At 44.3% G+C, this 9108-nt stretch overlaps 1 long non-coding RNA gene across 1 annotated transcript; it reads right to left on the bottom strand.

Moving 5' to 3' along the window:
* Positions 1-582: 582 nt before the first annotated feature.
* On the bottom strand, positions 583-3041 carry LOC138732733 (uncharacterized). Its single transcript, XR_011339316.1, has 3 exons — positions 2935-3041; positions 1396-1486; positions 583-668 (listed from the first exon to the last, which is right to left on the bottom strand). It is a non-coding gene; the product is annotated as an uncharacterized lncRNA (long non-coding RNA).
* Positions 3042-9108: the final 6067 nt, after the last annotated feature.

Below are 9108 nucleotides of genomic sequence, written 5' to 3'. Positions count from 1 at the left end.
AGAAACACAAGTAAAAATGCATCTCAATACGCTGCATTCTAATAAGAATACTTGATCGCGCTTACTGGTTTATGTATAATTATTTATAGGTATGTATTTAGAATCATTATGGGAAAACAGTGGATTGATAAGAGAAGATAGGTAAGTAGAAAACACCTAACAAGATCAGACAAAGTACTTAGATGTGTGGGTTTTATGCTAAGATGCAGTAAGTATTAAGATACAAATTGAAATATACACTATCAACTCATTTAGCAGTGTGGGACTCCAAAGATGATTTTCTGTATTTCATTAAAAAAATTATTTATAACTTAGAAACTCTAAGGCCTATTACACTGAGTGGTCATTTTCACAGCTATTAAAAACTTACGGCTTCTTTCTAGTGCCCAATATCTGTTCTTAACATCTCTACTCTGGTAATTTTTTTATTTAAACGAACATACGCACTCGCACGTGTTCATACATTTACACAAATAGGTATGAAATAATTTTAAGACAGACCCAAAATTGTACAAGTTGAACTGAGAAACATAGAAAAAGCAAACCTGCTCTGGGTCAGTTGGTATAATGACCCACACGCAACGGGCGTTGTCTTCATATTGAACCCGCTTAGTTTGGTGATGTAATAATCCCACTTGGTCCACGTAAATTAGAACCACATGTTCCAGCTAAAATGATAAACAATAGATAAGACGGCTTTTGATCAGTTGCTCTCTTTAAATTAAACATTAAAAAAACTGCCGTAGCATTAATAACAACTTGCTGTGGAATTCTTATTCTATAGCAATCTGCCTTTGAAGATGTTTCAGCTGGTCAAAAAAATCCTGAAAAATATCCTACAGAGAAAGGAAGCCAGGACTTTTCAATTAATCAGCCCAAAATTTATATTACTGTATTCTTACTTTATGTAAATTATTTCTAAGGATTATCATATCAATATTCTGTTTAGAAAGAGATTGATCCTCTCCAAGGGGATGGAATGAGCCTTCTTTGTATGAGTGCAAGAAGGTTTGGTGCGTGTTCTCTTCCACTTCTCCATGGTTTGGAGGAAAACAAAACCGTATCACAGCATTTGACTCTTTGTAACAGTATATACTTAACCTAAACCTCCTAAACTTTAAATTCTGCGTTGCCTTAGCACTTAAAACTGAGGAAATAAAATCAGGAGGGAAAAAAAAAGACATCAAGTGGTTCTAGGCAGTAGCCTTACTTTTGTAAAGCACAAATTTAAACGTGAAACCATCACAATCCCTTTGGCACACTTAGCAAACCTAGATAATTAATTTCAGAAATAAATTACTTTAAAAGTTATTTTCCAAAGAACATCTAGATTTCCTAAAATATTCAAACTTCTCAAAATATCTGAAAGTGTTTAAAAAAAATACTTAGACATACCATTTCCAGGCACATCAAATAGGGTTACAAAACTTGAAGCATTTTAGAATTCCATCTCTGGTGTCCGGCACTACAGCTCTTTGGCACCATGCTAAAACAGAGAGGCTAGATCATACCATCTGTAAGTATTTAAATACCGTAAGTCTTCAAATACCTGAATCTCAGAACTTATCTACGTAACTTCCATTAACTTCCACATAACCTAGCTCCTCCACTTGCTCAATTTTCAGTACTGGCAAGAGGAATGAATACGTTCCTTAAAAACTCGGTCATTCTGGTTTTGGAATATTGAAATACCAAACATACACCTGGCACTCTGGGAAACCTTACTTTTCATCTTTGTCTGTGACTGCCTCCTTTCTGAAGAGGCTGGGAGTGGGCAAGAAGATGGGAGCGAACACAGCTGGGAGAGCTGACACCCGGTCACTGAAGGGATGTCCCACACCATAGAACAACAGGGTCAGCAATATATAAGTGCAATTACGCTTTAGATCATCCTTGAACTAGCAAAAGCTTTGGTTCAGGTGTTGCGATTCCTTCCCTCCACAGTCTATCATCTGCTGCCCCGGTAACTGCCATTCAGCATAGGAGCTTCTGAGTAGAAGAAATATTCCTTTCATCTATCTCAAAATGGAAAATAAAGTATATAAAAAAAATTGTATGCATTTCTTGTTGTTTTTTTTCTTTGGATTGTTTATGTTTTCGGTTGGTTAGTTGGTTGGTTGGTTTTTGTAATTAATGGTGGTGGGTTTACTTGTTTTCTAGTGCCTGTTCTGGCTAGATGATCTGGTTCTAGGAGGGCCTAAGGCAAGCGCTTTTCTAGAATCAAGAATGCCATTAAGATGTACAATCCAAATCTGCAGCTCAATTTTTCTACTAAGGAAAACAAAAACTTCTGTACATAGATAGATACTCTTTAATTTTTCCTATATACTTCAGTTTTGGACTACTTTGACAGGATTTACATATTTTTCTCTGCTTTTATTTTAGACTGTAGGTTGTAATGCAAAGAAACCAACCAAACAAATAAAAAGCCACCTTCCCCTCTACTCCATAAAAGCAAGGGGAGGAACTTATTAATTAGTTCAGAGCATAATGAGAAAACAATTAGAAAAGAAGTCAGAAGGTTAGGTAATAACCTATGTAAGGTTGCACAAAACAGAACTAGAAGGGAATTCACCACACAATGAGGAATATGGACATATCTGGAACTGACAGAAATGCAATATGATAGTGAGGAGCTCTTCTTTAGGAATTTAATTAGAAAAAATTAACTGAAACCTAGCTAACTAGGTTAAAAAGAAGAAAAGCTGTTAAAAGGAAATGAGCTCCCTGAATTGATACTGTTTCTGCATCTTTACTTGCATGCTTCAAACTACAGAAAGATGTTTGGATATACATAATTGCTTATATGCACACACATATATAGGGTATAGACATTTTTTGCTTTGTTTTGAATAGAATTTCATTGTATTGTGAAGCAGAAATTATAAATTACCCGTTTAAACTTCAGGAAAAAGTTCAAAGAATAACACCTACCTCTGCAAACTGGCCCGTGGTCACCCCAGGCAGGCAGCACATCCGCCAGCGTATCTCTGACAAGTGATGCTTTTACCACCTTACAGCACAGAATTGTCTTCACATGGAAGCTGTACGCTTGCACCACGCTCGGAAAAAAAATGAGAGGAAGGAGAAAAGAATTATAACATACTTTAAATATCTCTCCGCAAAAATGAACATAAATGCCACCAAATGACAATATTTCTAGGTCCAAACAAAAAATTAAGGGTACTTAATCCTGCTCCATCATTACTATATTCATAAGAAACAATTGATACTATAAAGAAGAGGTCTACCATTTAGTTTGCCCACCTTTTAAAGAAGTAAAACCAGGAATATAACGCAACGGTGAAACAAAGTTTCATCCTTCAAACTAGGACTTCAATAAATGCATGTTGCGATATATTTTTTAAGAGAATATAAAACCGCTATTCTTTCAGGCAACAAAATTTACTTCATGAATAATTTCAATCCCTCCCTAAAGGCCTAATTGAGAAAATAAGTAGTTAGATACTATAATTTGCCCACATGTACAACTAAGAAATACTAATTTCAGTAAATTGTAATAATTCATTAAATATTCCTGACCTTTTTGAAATTTCCTGTTAAAACACATGCTAAATGATAACTATTATTAGAATGGATATTGAGCGTTACACTTATAACTTTGAAATGTGCCTCTTTCAAATGATTGGTAACCTTTTTATAAATGATAATTTTTTTCTGAACAACGTTGATCAATATTTATGAGATTACTTGCCTTTTTTTCATCTGTGTCCCCTCGAGGAGCCGAGCAGGGAGCCCAGATGAGCTCAGCTAACGCAGGGGTCGCCAGCACCGCGGGTGAGAGTCCTCCTTGTTGGTAACATGGCCCCGTGTGCTGCATCTCAGTGACAGAGGCTGACAGTGCCGGCTCTTCCGCATCACAGCCACCTTTCCGCCTGGGTGCCGTCAGGTGCCTTAGCGAACGGCAACGAGAGTTACTGCCTCCATAACCGGGAAACCACCACCCCTCCTTAACCACTACTGCACAGCCTAAAGAGGAAAATTTGTGTGCCTACTACCTATCCAAATAAGGTATTCGGAAAATAACTAAAAGCCTTATCAGTCACCTTGAGGTGATCACAGTGCTGCTCTCATCGTGCACCTCTCACAGCAGCTGTTGGTGTATTATTTCCCACACCATCCTCTTGCGGAAGTAAGCCATGTGACTCTGGAAAGAAAAGGAAAAATCCTTTAAACACAGTAAGTCGAGGCAGAAAATAGGCACAAACACCTAAGAGTGGGAAACCCACTTCTCCAGAAGACATAAGGGCCAGGTATCCCAAACCCACCGGCTGCGGCATCTCGTGTAGGGAAGTAGGAAGCAGACACCAGATGTAAGGATGGAGAACACAGCTCTGCCCTTCCGAGGCCACTGTGGAGCTCCAACCCCACCAGCCACGCACCAACCCCAGAGCGAGGGATAGAACCTCCATCCCTGCTCCAGGCACAATCGGCAGCTGCTGCGGAACTCGGACCCGATGGAATGGCAGGAAGATGCCAGGGGAGCGTGAGGTTGAGCACGAGAAGGTTCTTCCCCCAGAGGGTGGCGGAGCCCTGGAACAGCTCCCAGGGAAGCAGTCACAGCCTGACGATGTTCCAGAAGGGTTTGGCCAACGCCCTCAGCCCCACCGTGGGAATGTTGGGGTGTCCTGTGCAGGGACAGGACTTGGACTCAAGAAGCCTTGTGGGTCCCTTCCAGCTCAGGACAGTCTAGGATTCTGTAACTTTCCCTGGCTCTTGTATCTGAGCAAAGGCGTCTGGAGCCAGTTTTAACTCCCACTCACCTGTGTAAATGTTAATGGTTTGCCTCTTGCAATATAGTCTGCATACTTGCAGACAAACACTCCACAGTCATCTCCATTCTGCTGCTGAGGGATTTCCTAAGGAATGCAAAGAAGCAGAATTTTCCAACACCGTAAAAGAGAGGCAGTTTGGAAGCAGCACGTTACCCATCCTAACGGACGCTCGGGACAATCCATTCACCATCACACAACTCAAAGAACAGACCTGAATGACCACACATCATCTCTTCACTCCCTTCACCTGGGTGTTACAATCAAAGTCCTTGTTACGCTGAGAAGGGAGAGCAGCCTCCTAAGAGAGACGCCCTCCCTGAGAAGTTTATTTGTGGTTGCGGTTCCTAAATTGAGTCTTTAGGCAGTGCCCTTTGCTACTAACTCACAATCATCGAATGGTTTGGGTTGGAAAGGGCCTCAAAGCCCATCCAGTGCCACCCCTGCCATGGGCAGGGACACCTCCCACTGGATCAGGGGCTCCAATCCCCATCCAGCCTGGCCTTGAACACCCCCAGGGACGGGGCAGCCACCACTGCTCTGGGCAACCTGGTCCAAGGCCTCACTGCTCTCACCGTGAGGAATTTGGATTGGACATTTGGACAAAAATCTTCCCCCTTCCCCCATCCATGCCTATCGCTCCATGCCCTTGGTAAGCCCCTCCCCAGCTTTCCTGGAACCCAGCTCTGGGAAACACCCACTCAACCCTCTGCTTTTTCACACACCTGGACTTGTGCTCCCAACAAGAATAATTATCCCAAATTCCAAACCCATTTCCAAAGCCTGTGTTCTCCAACAAGAGCTAAACAGATTAAGTTTGTCTCGGGAAGCGGGGGCAAAGTCAGATTCACCTGAGCATGGCAGACTAAACAGAAAAAATGAAGCATGCAGCCAGCAAGGAGAAGTCATGCTGGAAGATTTCATCCCAGCATGGTTAAGACCAGGTTGGATGGTGCTTTGAGTAAGCTGGTGTGGAAGGTGTCCCTGCCCCTGGCAGGGGCTGGAACTGGATGGGATTTAAGGTCCCTTCTGACCCAAACCACGCTGCGATTCCATGGTTTCCTGGGTCAGCTGCGGCCTAAGGTGGCACCGAAAGAACATGAGATGCTTACAGCTCTTTTCTAAAAGCTTGGACTTAGAGAGCGTCAAGACCTCTAAAGAGGAGGAGTTGAGAGTTCACATTTCGCATCCCAGTAGTGCTCACGTACATTTGCCCTCATGCTGTGAATCGTCCACTCTGAACAAGCTAGCTTCCGTTGCCTTTTCTCCAAGCTTTCTTCTTCCAGGTATTTCCTGTTGAAAACAAAACAAAATCACTCTTTGCCTCTAAAATGTAGGTCAACAAAGCAGAGCTGCTGAAGGATCACGGGGAGCTGAGCAGCAGGCCAGCAAAGCATCAGAGCATCCTTACAGCGGCTGATTTAAGGCTTTCAGAGGAAAAATCCAAGTCTTAAATTTACAGACATAATGAGAGGCTGAGAGGTAACGTTTACAGGTCAGGAATGAGACCAGCGATTCCAGCAGAGGCTTCCACAAAAGCGTAAGCTCGCTCCTTAAAGCCCGGGTGTTTCATCCCTAGCAGGGGCAGTACAAGTGCCACCAGGCTACCGTGTATTTGGCAGCGAGGCTGTGTGTGTGTGTGGTGGGAAGGTGGCGGAGCCCAGGTACCCAAGGCCCTGACTGGAGGGGCCTGTGTCAAACGATTAAGTAGCCAATGTCACACGACTCACAGCAAGGCAAAGATTCCTGCTTCGTTATCTAAAAGAAACGTGGAAACTTGCAGTTGTGGCCCAGGGACAAGTTCGGACAAGGTCCAAAAGCCTTCTCATAATTCACAAGGTGAATGCAGCGCCCAAGCGGTTACTTACAACAGAGTTTCACAGATATTGTCCCCGCTCCTAACCGCCACAGAGTCAAAATATTTGATGGCCTTCTCTCTCATGTCGATGACCTGTGATTACAAGGGGACTGTCAGACAAAGCACAAACTTCTGCTGCACACATATCAAAATCGATACAGATTTTCTCACCAGTTTTCTCTCCCGATCCAATTCCAAACGAAAAGCCAGTTTGACTCACCGCAAGAGTAAGATGGAAGTTCTGGTAGACAGGGACGAGGACAACATCATGCTCAAAGAGATCGACCCCTGTCGTCCATCTCTTTGCTGCTGCGTGGCCCTGAGAACTCAGTTCAGAATAGAATGAAACATCCAAGGCGTGAACGGCTGGATATCCTTTTTTCTTGCTTCTTTCCATCAACAGGTTCATGTAAAAATTAACCATCTGTACCATAAAGAGTAAGCTTGAGATGTAAAACAAGACACTAGCTTACCAAAAGAATGATACAGCAACAAGGGCCGTGAGGCTTCACGCCAAACGAGGATATCGTCATGCTGCAGCCAGTTTTACCTGAGAATTGAGCCAGCAACCTTCCTGCAGCCTGCAGATGTCATGGCGAGAGATGTTGATACTGAAAGCGCTGATGATGATGTCAGTTTGCTCACCACGACAAAAAGCAGCCTTGACCTCTCTCTCCATGGCCTAAACCAAACAATTAAATGGGGAAGGACTCATGAAATGGAGTAATGAACATGCGAACAAGCTTTCAGCTGCAAGAAAGCCTGCAATGAAGCTCAGGTACCAGCTTTTTTGCTAAATTAGTAACAGCACTTCGTTGTCGGTCCAGCACCCCAACTTTCAACTTCAAAGCCCACTTTGCCCCAGTTTGTTTTCACAAAAGGAAGCCGCCATACTGAGGGTTCAGTAAGGGAAACTGAGGCAGCTACATTGGAGTCGTGCAACCACGAGTCCAGCCTCTGCATCCGACTGGTTACAAGACCGATGTTGCCATCTAAGTCTGCGTAAGGAGTGCAAATAAACCACTAGGTCCCCTTCTTGGTTGAATCAGGGCTGGCAAATTCAGCACAATACCTGGTTTTCCTTCTCCTGAGCAGACTCTGTAAACCCTTGCAAAGGACAAGTTAGCCTCTGCCTTTCTCCTCAACAGACAAAACCAGACGTGGTCAATTAGATCAGCACGACCGTGACTCCAAAGAATAAAAGCAGCCAAAATTCAGGTGAGCAGGGGAACCTGGACTCCCACTCCCCGTTGAAGAGTGTAACTAAGTTAACTCCTCCAGCCACTGCAACGCTCAGCACGCACGCAGGGCTCTGAAGGGTCCTGAGGGCCCACGCGCAGCTCTGTGGGACTCTAAGGATGCACACAAGGTGCTCAGCTGCCCCCCAAGCAATGCAGCGCTATGGATCAGCCAAAGCTTATTTTTCAGGTTCCACCACCACAGTAGGACAGGACAAAATCCTTTGAAGAGGCTCTGCCTCTTAACCAAGATAATCAGGTTAGCACTGCTGTGTTCTTAAGCCTGGCCTAAGTTTTGTTCTTTTAGCACAAGCCTCACAAACTCTTAGGTGAGCTCAACCGAAGGAGCACGTGAGCATATTAAATCCTTAAAAATCAGCTTTACTGCCGACACTTGCACCGTGTCCTGTCTAACAAACCGTCAGCTATGGTACCTCTGTGATTGGAGGAAAGTCGTCTTCTATTTCGCCTGATTCCGGGCATTTGTTTCCTTCCAAAACTTCCTCCTGATGCTCAAAGACAGCGTCATCTAAAAAACAAAAGCAGGCAACATAACAACATGATTTAAAAGAGGATTAGGATTTCTACGTGCGTTAGAGCCCATCTCCTTATTCCACCTAACGCAGCGTAACCCACTGCAAGTCACACACCCTTCCACAACAGCAGTCGGCGGTGACATCAGCTGGGGAGGGGCTCTTGATCAGGGAAGGCAGGCATAGGACGAGGGGGAACAGCTTTAAGCTGAAAGAGGGGAGATTGAAATGAGATCTTAGGGAGAAATGTTTTGCTGTGAGGGAGGGGAGGCCCTGGCCCAGGTTACCCAGTGGGACTGGAACTGGCTACACAGGTAGCCACAAGGAAAGAAGCGCTCTAAAAGCTACTGTTTCAGTGATAACACCGAAGTACATAAGCCAGAGTTCCCTGCAGTACAGGAACCTAAGGAAAATGGGGCACATTCAACCCTCGTGTCACATGCAGTACCTCTTCTTGCCTTCTTTGCCGGTGGCTCGTCGGGGTCCGGCGGAGCGCTGAGGAAAGAACACAGACAGTTTCACAACTGCACATGAGCTTCCAGGAGGCTGACTGCCCTCCACAGCGCCGCTGCCAAAGCAAGGTTCCGTATGGCCCAGCTCTCCCCTCTCCGTGTGCCCCTGAGCATCCCAGACACACCCACACTGCTGCCACACCGAGGCTCTCCCATCCACACCCTCTGCTCACG

The sequence above is a fragment of the Phaenicophaeus curvirostris genome, chromosome 36, assembly GCF_032191515.1.
Source record: "Phaenicophaeus curvirostris isolate KB17595 chromosome 36, BPBGC_Pcur_1.0, whole genome shotgun sequence".
Lineage (NCBI taxonomy): Eukaryota > Metazoa > Chordata > Aves > Cuculiformes > Cuculidae > Phaenicophaeus > Phaenicophaeus curvirostris.
This window is presented reverse-complemented; position numbering and strand designations above follow the sequence as displayed.